At 41.1% G+C, this 18,107-nt stretch overlaps 1 long non-coding RNA gene across 2 annotated transcripts in view; it reads right to left on the minus strand.

The window, feature by feature from the left end:
• LOC138748626 (uncharacterized) overlaps positions 1–18,107 on the minus strand; it is a 78,706-nt gene that overhangs the window by 43,164 nt on the left and 17,435 nt on the right. For both annotated transcript variants that reach the window (XR_011348191.1, XR_011348190.1), the window contains exon 2: positions 9,854–10,008. This is a non-coding gene — a long non-coding RNA (uncharacterized lncRNA). The remainder of the gene's footprint in view (positions 1–9,853; positions 10,009–18,107) is intronic.

Genomic DNA, 18,107 nt, shown 5'->3' on the forward strand with positions numbered 1-18,107 from the left:
GTTTGGCGGGCAGCAACCTCCTTTGAAGAAGACCGCAGAGCCTACCTCACTGACAAAAGGCAAAGGAGGAAAAACCCAACACCCAACCCCAACCAACCAATTTTCCCCTGCAACCGCTGCAATCGTGTCTGCCTGTCCCGCATCGGACTTGTCAGCCACAAACGAGCCTGCAGCTGACGTGGACTTTTTACCCCCTCCATAAATCTTCGTCCGCGAAGCCAAGCCAAAGAAAGATTGACAATGAACTTGACTTGTTGAACATTTGGAATCACTTGCAATTATGATGTTGCCCAGTAGATGGTGCTTTCTGCTTTAACAAATACAATTAAGGTTTCCTTCAGGGGATTTCTCACAGATTGATGGACTGAAAATGGTTCAGACAGATTAAGTTCTTGTGCACTAGGCAAGACCAGTCATCCATGTATTTCCTCTTTCTCTATAATTTAATAGGAAAGTGTCATTTCTTCTGTCAGAAAAGATACAGGAAACTCTGCAGTCCAGCAAGTAATCCTGATGTTCAGACTTGCTTGCTCTTGTTGCTTCAAAGATCAGGATTATCCCTTTCAGTGGCCCCGGGCATCCCCTGCAGGAATCCACCTTAAATTTCTCCATACCAAGAATACAGTACCAAAGTCCAGTCCCGTCAATTTAGTGTTGTAGTGTCATAAAGTCTTGCATTTGGACAGAGCTATGTACCCCACTACATATATGCTGACCAGTGGGTACCCTTTCATATTAATCCCATCTTCCAGCCCTTGGCCTGGAGCCCTCTATGCCTGGGTGATTCTGGTACTTGATCAGATAGTTTTTAAATGCCACCATAGACTCTGTTTTCATCATTCTTTCAGGCAGTTAATTCCAGATACTCACTGCTGCCTGGATGAAAATAGTCCCATTCAAATCCTCACTAAATCAAGTCAGGTCAAGTTTATTATCACCTGACGAAGCAGTGTTCTCTGGTCCTCAGTGCAAAACACGCAGACACACAGCCAGACACAGCACACACATACTGACGAACAATGCGTGTGCAGGACAAGTATTCATAAATAGATTTTGTTTAGTGACTATGAGAGTCTCGGATGGTTAGTGCGCGCAGTTCTTTTAGTCGTTTAGCATTCTCATTGCACTTGGGAAGAAGCCGTTTCTCAGCTCTGATACTCCTGAGTCTCTTTGTCGATGGATGTGTGCAGGATGGAAGGGTCCTCAATGATTTTTCTTGCCCTCTTCCTTGTTGGTAGAATCTCTTACTCGAAATCTGTATCCTCCAGTTTCATCTGCTTTATTTTTGCTTACAGCATCATCCCAGCCTCACATTACTTTCTGCCTAAGGAGCAACACAAGGCCTTTTAATACTGTAAAACCAAAGTTATTGCAGCAACTGTAAATGAAAAAAAATCCTGCAGATGTTGCAAATCTGAAGTAAAAACAGGAAATTTTGGAAACCCTTGTTTAGTAAAGCTACCTCTGTAGAAAGAGAAACAGGTCAGAGTATTGCTAGCATTTTCTGTTTTCTTAATACAAAAGGAATTATTTAAATTTCAGATTTATTGTCAGAGTACACACATGACATCTCATACAACCCTCAGATTCTTTTTCCTGCGGGCAAGGCAGAATTACCAATCATTGATAGAGTAAAAAACTGTACTCAAGAAGATACATACTCATGCAACTATATAAAAAATGTAAACGAACTGACTGTGAAATAAAAAACAATAATGTGCAAAGTAAGAGCCCTTAAATGAGTCCCTGATTGAGTTTGTTGTTGGGGAGTCTGATGATGAAGGGGGAGCAGCTGTTCCTGAACCTGGTGGTGCGAGCCTGGGTAGCACCTAGACCTCTTTCCTGATGGTAGTAGCGAGAACAGAACCAGAGCTGGCTGGTGTGGATCCTTGTTGATTACTGCTGCTCTCCGATGGCAGCGTTGCCTGTAGATGTTCTCGACAGTGGGGAGGGTTTTACTTGTGATGGCCTGGGCTGTGTCCACTACCTTTTGCAGGGCTTTCTTCTCAGGGGTATTGGTGTCCCCCAATTATTTGGACACGAGTTAAGTTTTAGAATGGTTCTGAAAGTGGACAGAGGGGTAGGTTTTGTGTTGTAATTCCAGAACGACGAATATCAACATTAATTTAGTCAATTAAGTTGGAATGATTGGAAATATGACATCAATGCATTAACCAATGTGTTTTCAAATGGTGGAAAGCAAAATGTCACGCGTTTAGTGCCATTGGTTGTTTTAATAATTTGAGAAACAAATTTCTCCAGGTCATTGCACCTAATTTGAGAATCTGAAATCAATCCCTTCAGGAGTCCATGAGTTTCTCCCTTCGCCTAGTGCCAGTTCCATTTGCTAATCTTGGTCTTGGATTTTTTCCAATCTCTTAAGTGGACTCCTGCAATGTTGAACATTTGGTCTGTTAAATGAGAGTTTAAATCAGGGCTCTAGTTGCTAGACGATATTTAAAAAGGTCGACTTGGAGAAGGAGGTTCCCTTATTGTCCTGGTCAATGTTTGCATTTCAAACCCATCACCAAAAGATAGACTGACCAATCATATGGTGTTTGCAGGAGCTTGTCATGGGTGATACAGCACCATTTTGAGAGACATTAAGGGTGGAATGCAATGCTATTGAAACACTACTTTGCCTGGTTGCATATGTATAGTCAGGTGATAATGAACTTGATATAGATTTAAAAAAAAAATCTTACTTCGAATATTGTTCAGTGAAACGGACCTGGAATACCTTAGCAAGTGTGAGAAGTTTTATGTAAGCCACCTGCAGTAAAATCACCTGCAAATGTTTCCACTCTCTTAGAACCATAGAAAATTACAGCACAGAAAACAGTCCTTCTAGTCTGCTCCAAACTATTATTCTGCCCTAGTCCCACTGACCTGCACCCAGTCCGTAGTCCTGCATACCTATCCCATCCATGTATCTGTTCAAATTTTTGTTATATGTTTAAATCAAGCCCACATTCACCACTTTAGCTGATAGCTCACTCTATTCTCCCACCACTCTGTGTGAAGAAGTTTCCCCTTTCACCCTTAACCCATGACCTCTGGTTTGTATTTCCCCAACCCTCAGTGTTAATTAAAAAAAAGCTACTCGTATTTACTCATAATTTTATTTAACTCTATCAAATCTCCCTTCATTCTTCAATGCTCTAGGGAAAAAAAATCCTAACCTGTTTAATCTTTCCCTGTAACTCAACTCCTGAAGTCCTGGCAACATCTCGCTGCAATCTTTCAATCTTATTCATACCTTTCCTGTAGTTAGGTGACCAAATCTGCACACAATATTCCAAATTTAGCCTCACCAATGTCTTACACAACTTTAGCATAATATACCAACTCCTCTACTCTAATTTATGGCCAATATGCCAAAAGCTCTCTTCACAACCCTATCAGCCTGTTCTATCTCACTTCTCTGTGCCCTCCCATTTACTATAGATGTCCCTCCTTCATTTGTCCTTCCAAAATGAAGCACCTCATACCTGTCTGCATTAAATTCCACCTGCCATTTTTCAGCCCATTTTTTCCGAGCTGGTCCAGATCCTTTTGTAAGCTTCGAAAGCTTTCCTCGCTGTCCACAATGCCTCCAATCTGCTCCCAGTCTGTCTCTCTCTCTCTCTCTCTCCCCCCCCACCATTTCCCCCTACTTTCTTCATGTTCAGGACTGCCAATCAAAAATGTCAAAAGACCTGATAAAGTCTGTCAGATATTGTCGTGAAAGAAAAGAGACATCACTGAAAAAAAAAAACTAATCTCTTTCTTATCCTGCTTTAAATTAGGAAAATGCTACTCACACTGGGTCAATTACAGGCAAAGCGCAATGCTGTCAGCTGCATTACTTCTGACAAGGTTCTGCATATTTTTACAGCAGGTTGTGGGAGCCAAATATATCTGTGAACAATTAGATATGGTTCTAATACTTCATGAATTCATTATTGCATGAAATGCAATACTTATGTGCGATACTTGCGCACCTGGAATAAAACGACATGAAGTGGTGTGAAGTTAACGGTGGCACACTGAGTGAGCAGATCCCGGCACAGGGGCCATTTGAATCAGCCATGTGCCACACTGGTTCTATCAGTACAGCATGAACATAATCTTTTTGACAATGACCCAACCGACCTACCCACAATACAATACCGCACTGGCTGTCTGTCTATTGACCTTTATCTGCAGGAGGAAGATTAATTGTCAAATGTGCTCTAATTTGTGAAAACAGTTCCGCTTAAAAGATATTACAGCCCTTTGTTTCTCGCTGATTAAAATTCAAATTTTATCACATTATTCTAACAAAATAAGCTTACAGAGGCAGTAAGCACATCCAACAAGAACACTGTAAAATAGTGTCGAGACATGAGAGTTAATTGATCCACAACATCCTCTTAAGCTGCTGCCGTCGTTGATTCAATCAGGGAAAGTGCCTCACAAACGGATTTAATTCCAGGTCAGGCTGAAAGTGTTAGAGTCCTAAAAAAAAGTACTGTAATTGAAAATATCACAGTGGATTTGTACTTTAGCATCTCTTCATATTCCAGTCAAAGCTATTTCATGGATAGGACTTTTCTCCTTACAAGAAGGAAATTCTTGATGCGTGAAAGGTGATGAAGCATTACTGATTGAATCCACGTAGGCTGTGCTCAAATGTTTGATTTGTGTGTAGTTCTGTGTGTAAATCAGATCTCTAATATTGAATTTTGTCCAGCCTTAACAATGACTTCAAAACAAATAATTGCGATTAATATCTGTTCTTTAACACGTTTAAGGGACATGGGCGGCGGCAGCAGGATTGCATTGATTGCCCATCCGTGGATCTCCCCGACAGAGCAGTGGCCTTCTGGAACTTGTGCTCCTTTGATATTGGGAATTTCAGGATTTTGAAACAATGACAGTGAGCTGATTGATAACGTATGTCTCTAGGTCACAATGATAGAACATGGAACTTATCAGCACAGGACGGATGCTTTGGCCCACGGTCTGGTGCCGACCCCAATAACTGCCTAGAATTTCTCAAAGGCATGATCTGCATTTTTATCAATTCCATGCACCCATCTAATAGTCTCTTATAAGATCCTATTGTACCTGCCTTCACCATCATCGTTGGCAGCTCATTCCATGCCCCCACCACTCTCTGTGTGAAAAACATACCTCTTACATCCCTCCCTGTACTTACTTCCAAGCACCTTAAAACTATGCCCCCTTCTGTTAGCTATTTCAGCTCTGGGGAAAAAAAAGCCTCTGGCTGTCCTCACAATTAATGCCTCTCCTCATCTTATACACCTCCATCAAGTCACCCCCCATTCTCCAGGAGAAAAGACCAAGTTCTCACCAGCATTCCTTGAGGAAGGGTTCAGGTCTGAAACATTGGTAATATATTGTTACCTCCTATGGACGTTGTGAGTCCGCCTGAGTTCCTCCAGCATTTACAGTGTCTGCAAACTTTCACGTTTCACTCATAAGGCATGTTCTCCAGTCCAGACAGCATTGTTGTAAATCTCTTCTGTACTCTCTCCAATGCATCCACATCCTTCCAGTAGTTTGGTGACCAGAAATGAACACAATATTCCAAATTGGGTGGGGTTTTGTATAGCTGTAAGGCCAACACACCATAGGCATTCTTAATACTGTCAACCTATGCATCAACTTTGAGTGTCCCAAGATCTCTCAGTCCATCTACACTGTTTGGCTGAATACATCAGTGGAGAGAGGTGAGGGATAATTCATTGTTGATTTGGTTGAAGCTAGTCTGCATCTCTTTAAACGGGATATACTTAGAAGATACTGGAAGTGATTTTCTAAATGACTGTAATTATGGCCCAGGAAACTTTGAAGACTTTGAAAAGCTTGGTGGCCTGCAAAATCCAAAGGCTTTTTGATGTGCATCAGAGGCCTTCACAGGGGAGGTGGGAAGTAGGAGCATGTACCTGCTCCAGGAATGATCGTATCCAGATATTCATGCAGGTTGGTGTCAGGATCCTAGTTCCCAGAACCTGGGTTCATGGTCACAAGAAGTGCAATGGTTTGACACATATCCTACCCAAATGCAGGACGAGCCTCAAACACTGTTCCACTTTCCCTTTCAATAATCCAGCAATCAGGAATCATATCCAATACATTAGAAGTCTGAAAATGTGGACTGCTTGGGAATTGGGTCAGCCCGGACTGCCAGATTTTACGGATTCTGGGGCAGTACATTTAAAATTCAAATTTAAGGAGAAATTCAGCCTCACTGCTTGTGGATGGAACACTTATAGCTTCTAACACACTGCTTGACACTTCTTGTGTTTTATTTTAAATACTTTTGTATATTACCTTGCTTACGACTTTGTAATTTCTTTGGGATAAGATTATTCTGCACCATATGTGCGTGCATGACATCTTGAAGACTGAAGCTATGGTTCTGTTAATAACCCGTTTCCACAGACTTTTCTGCAGTAGACTTTGTTTATATCATAAATTCTAGCCTTTCAGATATCATATGTTTCCATTAGAACAGTATTGCTCACACCACATTCTAAATTATTTCAAGTTTGTCACCCACTTTCAATGTGTTCTCCGTTCTCTTCAAACTGCAGTTTATCTACTTTCCCCGGTCATTCGGGGGCCTTGCCATTCTGCGTGGGCGATCAGGTCTCTCCATCCGTCGTGATCTCTGACTCTGAGTTTTAGTTGTTGCCTCCCGTTCTCCTTCTGTGAAGGCTCCTTCTTTGAGCTGAGACCGTGGTTGATGTTGAGTTCATGATTATACAAGGGGGAAAAAATACTGAAGCGGTTCCCCGTTCACTTCTTCAGTTGCAGTGTCCAAACCATTCACCATCTGCAATCCATGGCATCATGTGACACCGATTGGGAGGCTAAACAGGCAATCCACCTTGCCCAAGGGTGATCTGTAGGCTATCGGACGGAAGGAATGCCTTACACCTCCCTTTGCTGAGCAACTGAGCAGCACTGACACCAATGCTCTACTTTAGGATCCATTATTATGGGTTTGTAAATATATATGGTTGCTCCTGTGCATATGTGGTGCGAATGCACACAGAAGTCCGATAAATTTTAAAAGTTTGAGAGTTTTTGAAAAGTCTGAATCTTGGTGGCCCAGATTTCTGGCATCTGGATTTTTTGGATATTGCATATTCCACTGCATCCTCATACCTTTGGCTCTGCTCAAGCCAGTGTCTCATACTTCACCCTGCCATGACTCAGGTTACTAAAATCCACCATGGGACGTGGCTGCCTAATGCCAAGTCTAGAATTGGTTAACATTATCCACCAAAGAGCCCGCCTGCTCTGTTATTTATTAACATCACTGATGGCCAATTTGATCTTGACCTTAACTCCTTCTTCCTGCCTATCATCCATACCCCTTGACTCTCTGCAGTGTAATAATCATTTCTGTCCTTGCCACTGCCCTGCCCCCACCCCCCCACCCCACCCCCTTCCAGCTGCCATTACATGCAGGTTTATAATAGAGTTGTGTCAGTGCTCAGGGATCAGTGCCTGAGTGAACTGAAGACTGGATATCTGTCCCAAGGTTTCACCCTGTTTAGTAAATTAAGCCAACTGATCTGAATTGACTATTAACAATATAACGTCTTAACCCAATTCTTCTTCTTCTTTGGCTTGGCTTCACGGACGAAGATTTATGGAGGGGGTAAAAGTCCACGTCAGCTGCAGGCTCGTTTGTGGCTGACAAGTCCGATGCGGGACAGGCAGACACGGTTGCAGCGGCTGCAGGGGAAAATTGGTGGGTTGGGGTTGGGTGTTGGGTTTTTCCTCCTTTGCCTTTTGTCAGTGAGGTGGGCTCTGCGGTCTTCTTCAAAGGAGGTTGCTGCCCGCCAAACTGTGAGGTGCCAAGATGCACAGTTTGAGGCGATATCCCAATTAACCCCACTATAAGCAACTATAACAAATACACAAATATCACATCTTCATAAACAGCATGTAAAAAAAAATCCAGACCATTACAGTATGTGCCCAATATTCAAAAAGAGAAAAATCCCCCCCAAAATACCCAGGTCAGTCAGCGAAGTAAGTCAGTCCGAAAACACACTCCACAAAATTCAATCTTAAAGCTTAATGTCCAAATTCACTTCCCACAACTGAATAACAAAAGGATGTTGTATTGAACGCTGGAGAGAGAAATGACTGTTGTTGCATTGACGCAAGCTTATGTATCCTTTTTCAAGACCTCCTCAGATAACTTTCCTCGGTTCTCAAATTGTGGTTTATAACCCTTCATTATCTTTTGAGCCATGTGCCTTTCACACAGCTCTCTTGGTTGGTCTCTGCTGCTCCACTGCTGTTCTGAATGTTCCATTCTCTCTCTGTTTGCACAGCTCAAACCAGCTGCACCTCAAGTCACATAGAGTTCCCAGAAGATTTCCATCCTTTATCATAACAGTCCACAGTCCAAAAGGTCAGTCCGCAGTCCATAACATTATATATAACTGCTGGATTAGAGAAGAAGAGGAGAAAAATCAAAGGTCTTATTGGAGAACTTCTCTTTTGTCATCTACTGCATCCAGTGCTTCCATTGTGGTCTCCTTACATCGGGGAGACTGGATGCAGGTTGGGAGATGGCCTTGTATGAGCTCCTCATCTCTGTCCACCATAATATCGGGGATCTCCCACTGGCCACCCATTTCAATTCACTGCCTCATTCCTTTGCTGACTTGACTGTCCATGGTCTCATGACCACCAGACTGAGACCACCCGCAAATTGAAGGACAACGCCTCCTATTTTGTCTGGGCACCCTCCAACCGGATGGCATTAACATAAATTTCTCTGGTTTCTACTGCCAACGCCCCCCCCCCCATATGTCTCCTTTCTTGTAGCTCTACCTCTTTCTCTCTCTTCCCTCTTGATTCTTTACATCAAATCTGCATTCACAGAGCCAAACCTCTCTCTCCCCCCCCCCTATTAATTCTCACCTTTTCTTTCTCCAGGCATTTTGTCTGTTGATTCCACCCCCCTCCTGATTTTTCCATACCTTGAAGATGGGCTCAGATCCGAAACGTCAGTAATCTATCTTGCCTCCTATGGATGCTGCGAGACCTGCTGAGTTCCTCCGGCATTTCTGCCTCAATTTCGGCTTCTGCAGACTTTCGTGCTTCACTTCACAGTGAATTTTAAAAAAAATATTCTAAAGACGTGAGTATTGCCAGAATATCGTTTTCAAGAAAATGGTGATGAGTCACCTTCTTCAATGGTTTGCTTTCGATTGCCCTTCACTCAGCCATGAAAAACATGGCAGCTTCTGGGCACGCCTACATACATCATTGCTGAACCCAGTTTGCCAATGGCTGTTTAAGGTTAGAACAGACAGTTCCTTCCAGGATGGTGCTACAAACATCTGCAACATATCCCAAATCTATGTGTCAGTTCCACATCTTTGTATTAGTGCTTGTGAGAGAGAGGGAGAGATATTTGTAGAATTACTCAGGAGAAGGATGAATAATTCATCATTTAATTGGTTATATCAATTGACTGTAAATTACTGAGAACACTTAACACATTCATGTGAAGTACCTCCCTCTGCTATTTTACGAGAGATTTAGTTGAGGCTTTAATGCATCTGCCAAAACAGCAAAGATAGGAATTTGATACGAGCATGTTTTATATTTTAACATCTCACTCTTTTGAGGTTTTTTAAATTTAAATAATTTAGTCTTATATAGAGGATGATTGTAAAAGTGTCTTAAAGAGTGTTTCGGTTTAACATTTTTCTGCATTATAGATTACATATCAGTGGAGAGAGCACGTTAGTTGAAGCATACACCCTGCAGATCAAGTTGATATATGTCATTAAAAAAAAGTTACTTGTGAATAGAATGACCACCATACCCAAAGTCAGGCTGTATTCAGCAGCTAGGCAATCCCCTTCCACACTCCTGATTCGACAGTAGTTTGGCAGGCGTGGATGGTTGGCACTAGAGAAGGTCCCAATGATCTGCCAGTTCCTCTCTGTCCCTCAATGGGCATGAGTTCTCACAAACAGTCTGGCAAACAGAAGAGGGAATAATCCCAGTTAAACACTTGGCAATCATGACCTGCAGATGATCTTCAACCTTGATTCTATTCTAGTATGACTTGCGTGACGACCATCCCCTTTTTGCAGATGCTGCTAATGTGCGAGCACGTTCAGTGGGAATAATGTGATTTTACACTTATCGGCGTTCAGACAGCACTTCATGAGGAGACCAGAGTGGGTGTATTTAAGAGATCGACAGGTATTTGATTAGTGAGGGCATCAAGAGCAATGGGAGTGGGGCTGGGTGGGAGGATGGATCAGCTCATGATAGAATGGTCTACTTCTGCTCCTATATCTTGCGATCTTGTGATCTTCCATGTTGGCCTCACTCACCTCAGAGTCTGGAGTGGAAGCAAATCAATCTCAATCCCAAGGGATACTTTAAGAAAAGAGACTGTAGCACTCTCTCCATCTTTATGTTATCAGTTTATAGAAGGATACTATGATGGTCTGATAATTTTCACATCATTCAAATTTCTCGACATATGAATTGCAGGACAGCATTTTTTTTGTAAGGAAGAACCCTTAACGCACACATGCTGAGTCTTCGAGGAGAAACTATGGATGCTGGAACGTGGAGCAAAAACTACTCTGCTCAAGGAAGTCTGTGGAATTAGTGGGAGACAAGGAATCGTCAGTGTTTCGGGTGAGAATTCTGAATCGGGACACTTCATGCACTGGAGAGTTTTATCACTACCAGCTCTATTGGCCAGGATGGGTGCCATGATTTAGCGCGTCTTTCCAGATGCCAGGGCATTTCTAAGTCCTGATCCTTTATTTAACCCTCTGCATGGTGTCACATTAGAACTCTCTCAGCTTTCCCAGTATCTTCCAGCAGCCCTAATGTGACCTTTAGTGGCCAAATGCAAAAATCCAGAGGCTATAGATTTATGAGTTTACAAAATCAATTTTCCACATGTTTGGCCTTTATGTTTTACTCATGAAAAAAATCTATAGATAATTTCTTTTGGAATATGTCCATAGTTTGAAAGACGAACGGAGATCAGGTTTCATCTACCATTTTCAGTCATGAATGAAATTCACATGTATTGTGTCTGTGCCCTTTAAACTGTTTAATGCTCATATTTTTCACAGCAAAGTTTAATTAAGGTGAAAGGTCATTGGCCATGGAAAGGGCTGTTACTCTGTGACTTTAGTCCTGCCTATATTAAGTCCAAGAGAAAAAAAATCAATAGAAATGTTTATCTCTTAAATCTTAGTGGTAGGATTGTTACAAGGACACTTCCTGCGTTAAAGGTTGAAGGATGAAAATTTGAGGCAGTAAAAAGGTACCGGTAATTCATGATTTGAATGGAATAAAAAGGGCAAGAAATATTCTTTACAAATTTAGCATTCCCAAAAGCATCCATGAAAAAATACATAATTATTCAACAAAACACCATTTTGCTCTTCAAAATGTATTATTCTGCTTCATTTAAATTTGGAATGCCAAATGATGCACCTAACATTTTGAAATTTTAAAAAAAAATCCTTAAAACTAGAAGATTATTCCAAGGTATTAAAGGGAAGCATAAATGTGTGAACACAGTGTAAATGCTTAGAGAAATCAATATGCTGGATTTTGGAGTAGAATTTATAGCTGAGTTGGCATCTGTGGTCACTTCAAAATGCAACCCAAATCAACTCTGGGACTTTTAAACATTTGTAGAACAGACATATGGAACTTGCTCTTTGTGCCTGCCCTCAGTACAGCCTTCTCCAGTGCAAGCATGCTGCAATAAACAGCCATGAGTTTAATCTATTTATCAATTACAGTAAATATCTTTGCTATCTGGAATTCAAGCAACCAGCAAAAATAAAAATTAAGGACATTATTCAATTGAAATAAATAAAAATTTAGATAAAAAGTTTAAGATTGTGAAGTAAATTTTCGCCGAAGCAACACACAAACCCTGGGTGAAGATGGGAGCAAACATTCGGTCAGCAGAGCACCCTGGTTGTACCCTGCCCGCAACAACTGTTTGAACAAAGTTTGAATAAAGTTGTGTTTGAATAATATGGCGTCGCCCAGGATGAAGAGCCGGCCGAGGCCGCTCCCAAAGTGTCTCTCTATTCTTGCCTAGTAAAAGTCTTTATCTTTAAGTTTTAGTATATTATTAAGTATATTAGTAAGGCTTTATCTGTAAACTTGGGGGAGGGTGATTAATTATGAGAGTGGCACAGTTGTTACAGTGCTGGCGACTGGGGTTCAAATTTAAATTTTGTAAGTCATGGGAATTACCTGATTAAAGTGAACTTTACATAATTAAGGACCACAATATTAATTTTTTTTTCAAATTACTTCACATTTTGCACGATCCTTTGTCTTTTAAACTGTTTAATCTTAACATAGGTGTATTAGTTAGATATTGTAAGAGTGCGTTTCAGGCAATTGGAAAAATTTGCATATCTGGCATCCACAGTCCCTGTAGGTGTCGGATACCAGGGATCTTACTGCACATAACATCCTGAAAATTTCACAGTCAATAACCTAAGGCCTATGTCAGATTTTAACCACTGCCTGTTTCAAAAACTATGCAGCCTGAGAGAAAACTAACTTGAATTATGAGTACAGTTCATCCTTGGATTAAGAACAACCAATTTATGGAGATGCCAACATGCAACATCATAATATTGTTAAATTCAAAAGTATACGGTTAACGTAGCAGTTGGCATGACTCTATTAAAGTGCTAGCGACGTGGATTCTCATTCTCCCTGTGACCTGTGGATTTCCTCTGGGTTCACCAAATTCTTCTCACTATGGAGTTTGTAGGTTAATTGGTCACATGGGCTTGTGGGCCAGAAGGGCCTGTTACCCTCCTGCATCTCTAAATTAAATTAAAACAGATACATATTCTTTTAAGAGGTAGAACTGATTTCATCACTTCGCTATTAGTAGCTGTTCTTTCTTATCAGTCATGTGCTGATGAATACCATTCATTGCAATACTGTGGAGGTATGGTTACCATATCAAAAGATTTTCGTGGATTTTCCGGTCCAATGTATGACTTTTGTGAAATCAGAACTCATTTGCTACCTATTTCTTCACATGGGTGCTTCAGAAGTTAAGGATTTTAAAATTTTAATGATTTAAAGCATTTATCATTTGAATGTTTCATTCCTTATTTAGAGGCCTTTGTAGCATCTTCTGATCTTTTGAGTATCTTCGACATTTTCTTTTTTATTTCTTAAAGGTTCTGATGTCTTCAGACAACATCATTACCATCTCCTCATAAGAGATGGTCAAAAATGTTGGGTATTTGTATTTATTTTCTCCTTTTGTAACTTCTTATTCACTCCTCCATGAGCCCTGTGTAAAAAGGTATCTAATTTGGCCCTTCAACTGGTTTGCAGTTATTAATTAACAACCAAACTTTACATCCTACATTTAAGGACTAATACTTCAATTCAGACAACTATATTTTTGTTAATGTGAACATATTAACAAACAAATAAATGAATGAATGACTAAATAAACAGACAATAAATGGAATTTGTATAATTTCTATGCCTTCCCAATGGGGAATTGACTACTTCATGTCATTAATTCACGATCAGATCGCAAAGTTCCTGAGCTCAGGAGACTGTAAGGGATGTTTAGCTATTAAATATAGGACATAGAAAAGTACAGCACACGGACAGGCCCTTCAGAAGTCTTCACCGAAGATAACGGTGGGTTAGATTTCCTGTCACACTTGGTGGCTAACAGCAGCAGTTGAAAATGCAGTCTGGATATTGCATGGAAAACCATGTTTCGTTTCGTTGCAATGTCACCATCCAGTTAAATAAACAATCAATAATCATTTTCCAGACGTCGTGAATTTGATTGGCCACGTTCAAAGCTGTGAGTGCTTGTGGAATCCAATCCCAGGACGAATCGTGCCTTCAGCCAAGCAGGATTTAGAAGAGGAAAGAGTGAAGCTCTTTCATTCATCATCCAGGAGGCAGGAAGAAAACCAACCTATTTATTTTCTTGTTGCCTTTCAGTGGACATGCACTTAAGCAAAGCTTCCCTGGACTGTTCATCTTCAGTTTTCGTAATCCAGTTTTGAAACAAAAGCATGGATGCCATTTGACCTTTTTTTTTAAAAAGAACATTTGATTGCCCACAAAACTTAATTAACATAATAACACATTGAGGAAAAAAAGTGTCCTCTGTTGTCTAGGTTAAACATCTAATATAGGAGCAGCTCCATGTTGTGTTTTATTTCCAAATTGCTTCTTCACTGAAGTCAATTAAACCAATTTTCCAGTGCTGGGTATAATGCACAGGCACTACCATACTGAACATTTAATACAGGTGCTCAAGGACAAATATAATCTCCATTTGTTCCATTTCATTTATAAGATGCATTTCTGAGATTATAGTGCAGACATAGGTTAATGCTTGTGGATATATATATATATATATATATATATATATATATATATGTATATATATATATATATATATTTATTTATCCCAGGCAGGACTGATCCCCACATTAATAGATATGTGCAGAAATTCTGTCAAGTTGAATAAAATATGGAACATAGCTTCTCATCTTCTTTTCTGGATCTTCGCTACTTTTAAAAAAAGCACATCTTTTACATTTTCAACACTGGCTTTGCTTGATAACAACTGATGTAACAACATAGGTTGAGAGGTTAATAGTTTAGAGAGCCAGCAAACAATTATTTCAAGGAGTGCAATTAAAATTAAAACTATAATCTTGGAGGAACTCAGCAGGATTATAGAGCAAAGATAAAGATATATAACCATCGTTTAGGCTTGAGCCCCTTCATCAAGGTATAAACAAATTGTAGGCAGGTGCCCGTACAAAGTGGTGGTGGTGGTGGGGGGGCCGGGTGGGGGGAAAGCACAGGCAGGAGGTAATAGGTAGGTAAGGGAGAGAGGGGGCTGCAAGTTCCTGCAGCTCATGAGCTCCAAGAGAGCAGCAGGGCAGGCCTCGCATGCAATGAGAAACAGTGCAAGTTTTGAGTCTAGGTTCACATCATGGGAGGAAGATGTTTCAGTGAGAAGGAAGGAGTGGATGGCAGATGGACAATTTTGTTTTTATTCTTTCGTCAGTGAATTTCACCAGAAATTCTGACATTTATTGCCCATCTCTAGCCGGCCCTTAAATGTGGAGACATCAGTTGCATTGGTGGGTCCAAAGTCACACAAAAGAAAAGTGCAGAATTAGTCCAGGTCTCAAGCTATTCCCCCAGTCCCTTAACCAGTACCAAATGTTCAGGACTTTAGGTTGAGCTAAACTCCAGTCTACTCTTAGATAATGATAGAACTGACATTTCATGAGGAATGGAGTGGACAAAGCTGTGGAAGGGGCATCCAGGGTTGCATTGCACATCTCCAAATTCTTCCACACATTACTGCATCAAATTCACTGAAGGCCAAGACAGAAAATAGCAGAACTCCACATAAAGTCCAGAATTTTGCTTTGACAGTTTACACTTTACACCTGTGATTGTGTGGCTCAGTACGACAATTACACCCTCTACAAATTTGCCGACGATACCACGGTAGTGGGCTGTATAAAGGAAGGGGATGAGTCAGCGTACAGGATGGAGATTGTAAACTTGGCTGAATGGTGCACCAACAACAACCTTGAACCTCACCAAAACTAAGGAGCTCATTGTTGACTTCAGGAAAGCCAGAGGTATACAATCCAGTGATCAGAGGTGGAGAGGATAAGCTAATTTTAAGTTATTGGGAGTCACCATCTTGGAAGATCTTTCCTGCATACAACACAGCAATGGCATTGTGAAGAAAGCACATCAGTGTCTCTATTTCCTCAGGAGTTTGCAGAGGTTTGACATGACACCAGAAACCTTGATAAATTTCTGCAGATGTGTGGTGGAAAGTGTGCTGTCCGGCTGCATCATGGTCTTGTTTGGGAACACTAATACCATTGAGCATTTAAGCCCTTTAAAAGGTAGTGGACACAGCCCAGGACATCACAGGCAAAACTCTCCCCAGTATTGAGTACATCTACAGGGAAGGCCGCCGTCGGAGGACAGCAGCAGCCATCATCAAGGATCCACACCATCCAGCACGTGCTCTGTTATCTCTGCTGCCATCAGGAAAGAGGTATCGGTGCCGCAAGACTCGCACCATCAGGTTCAGGAACAGCTGCTACCCCTCCACCACCGGACTCCTCAACAACAAACTCAATCAGGATTCTTACTTGTGGCCTTCATTGCTTTTCTTTTTGTTCTCCGTGTTGCACAGTTTGTTTGTATTTGCTGTCTGCAGTTCTTTGTTTACTTTTAAAAAAATGTACAACCAATTAAACGTAATTCTTGCACGTCCTCAGGAAACAGGAATGTCAGGGCTGTATGCGATGTCATGTCTGTACTCTGACAATAAATCTGAAAATCTAAAACCTATCAGAAGCTGGAGTAATATTCTAATTTAAATCTTAGTCATGTCTGTGTTTCTGATTACCTTAACTATTTTAATTATACAAGCCACCAGCACAAAGCTACTTGGAAGCCATTTCCTCTTCCTCATTAATATCATGGATGAGATGAGATGAGCAACTCAAATCTTGACCATCTGTTTCACTTCCATATGTTAAACTCCAATCGAATGGGCATCAGGCCATTTCACTCTCCTTGATAAGTACCATACTTATCACGGTCATTGCTAACTATGTTTCATGCTCAGAGAGCAGCAGGATAGCACTTCATAAACTATGGCAGGAACATACAGCCTGGATTATTTAAAGAAAGCAAAGTTCTTTCTTCTTTTATGTTAATTTTAAATGAGTTTTGAGAATTTCAGAATGGAATTGGCTGCAAACAACCCATGACATATTTACACAAGGAAAGTTGAATTATAAAAGCCCATTTCAGTCCAGGTCATACTTTTATTGCTTGTTTGGTTCGCTCATCTTCTACCTTTTCTTTATTTTGCACCAAAATCTCCTTGTTTAGTATTCATAAGAACATCAGGCAATAAGTCAGAGGAGCAGAAATAGGCCATTCACCCCATTGAGTCAGCTCCATGAGCCGATCCACTTCCCCACTCAGCTCCATTGTCTGACCCTCTCCCCAGAACCTTTTTGATGCCCTGGCTAATCAAGACCCTATCAAGCTCCGACTTAAATACACCCAATGACCTGGCCTCCATGACTACCTGTGGCAACAAATTCCACGGATTTACCAACTTCTGGCTGAAGAAATTCCTCCGCATCTCGATTCCAAGCGGACCCCTTCAATCCAGAAGTTGTGCCTCTTGTCCTAGACTCTCCCACCTTTCTACATATACTTTGTCCATCTCTTTTCAACATTTGAAATGTTTCAATGTGATTTCTCTCCCCCCCCACCTCATTTTTCTAAATTACAATGAGTACAGGTCAAGAACTGTCAAACCCTCCTCAGCCAATAACCCTTTCACTCCCAGAATCATCCTTGTGAACCTCACCAGCATCAGCACATCCTTTCTTAAATGAAGAGCCCAAAAACTGATCACATTATTGCAAATGAGGTTTCACCAGTGCCGAATAAAGCATCAACATCACATCCCTTTCCTTTTGCAATTCGTGTCCCTGCATTCAAACCTGAAATTTATTTTACCTACTTAACTTCCTCATTGTCATATTCTGAGCAGAATAATGTGCTGGTCCTGTGAATAGCACATGCTACAATGCATCTAATGCACCAATCAGATTTTAAGACTTACAATCACAACCCATTGTCGGACTTAATAGGGTCCAATGGTGTGACTTTAGTTTTCTTCCTGAGCAGACGTTTGCTCCAAGTGTTAATATCATTGAGGAATGTCTGGCGGGAAGATACTGACACTGAAAGGTAAGGATGCCAGATTCCCTCCCATGAAGTACATGAATGGAATACACAGCAGTTTCCACATCACTCTTGTTTATGTGGTTATTTCAGAATTCCTGTACGTCTTCATCAAGACTGAAAGCACACGCTCCCACCCACCTCCAGGACCTCTCCCTGACATCACCATCATTAACTGCTCTCCAATCCTGGCAATAATGCTCTTCCTCCGAACGGACCATTGCCTTCTGCCACACTGCACTCTACTGAACATCCCA

This window comes from Narcine bancroftii, chromosome 13 (assembly GCF_036971445.1).
Source record: "Narcine bancroftii isolate sNarBan1 chromosome 13, sNarBan1.hap1, whole genome shotgun sequence".
Taxonomy (NCBI): domain Eukaryota; kingdom Metazoa; phylum Chordata; class Chondrichthyes; order Torpediniformes; family Narcinidae; genus Narcine; species Narcine bancroftii.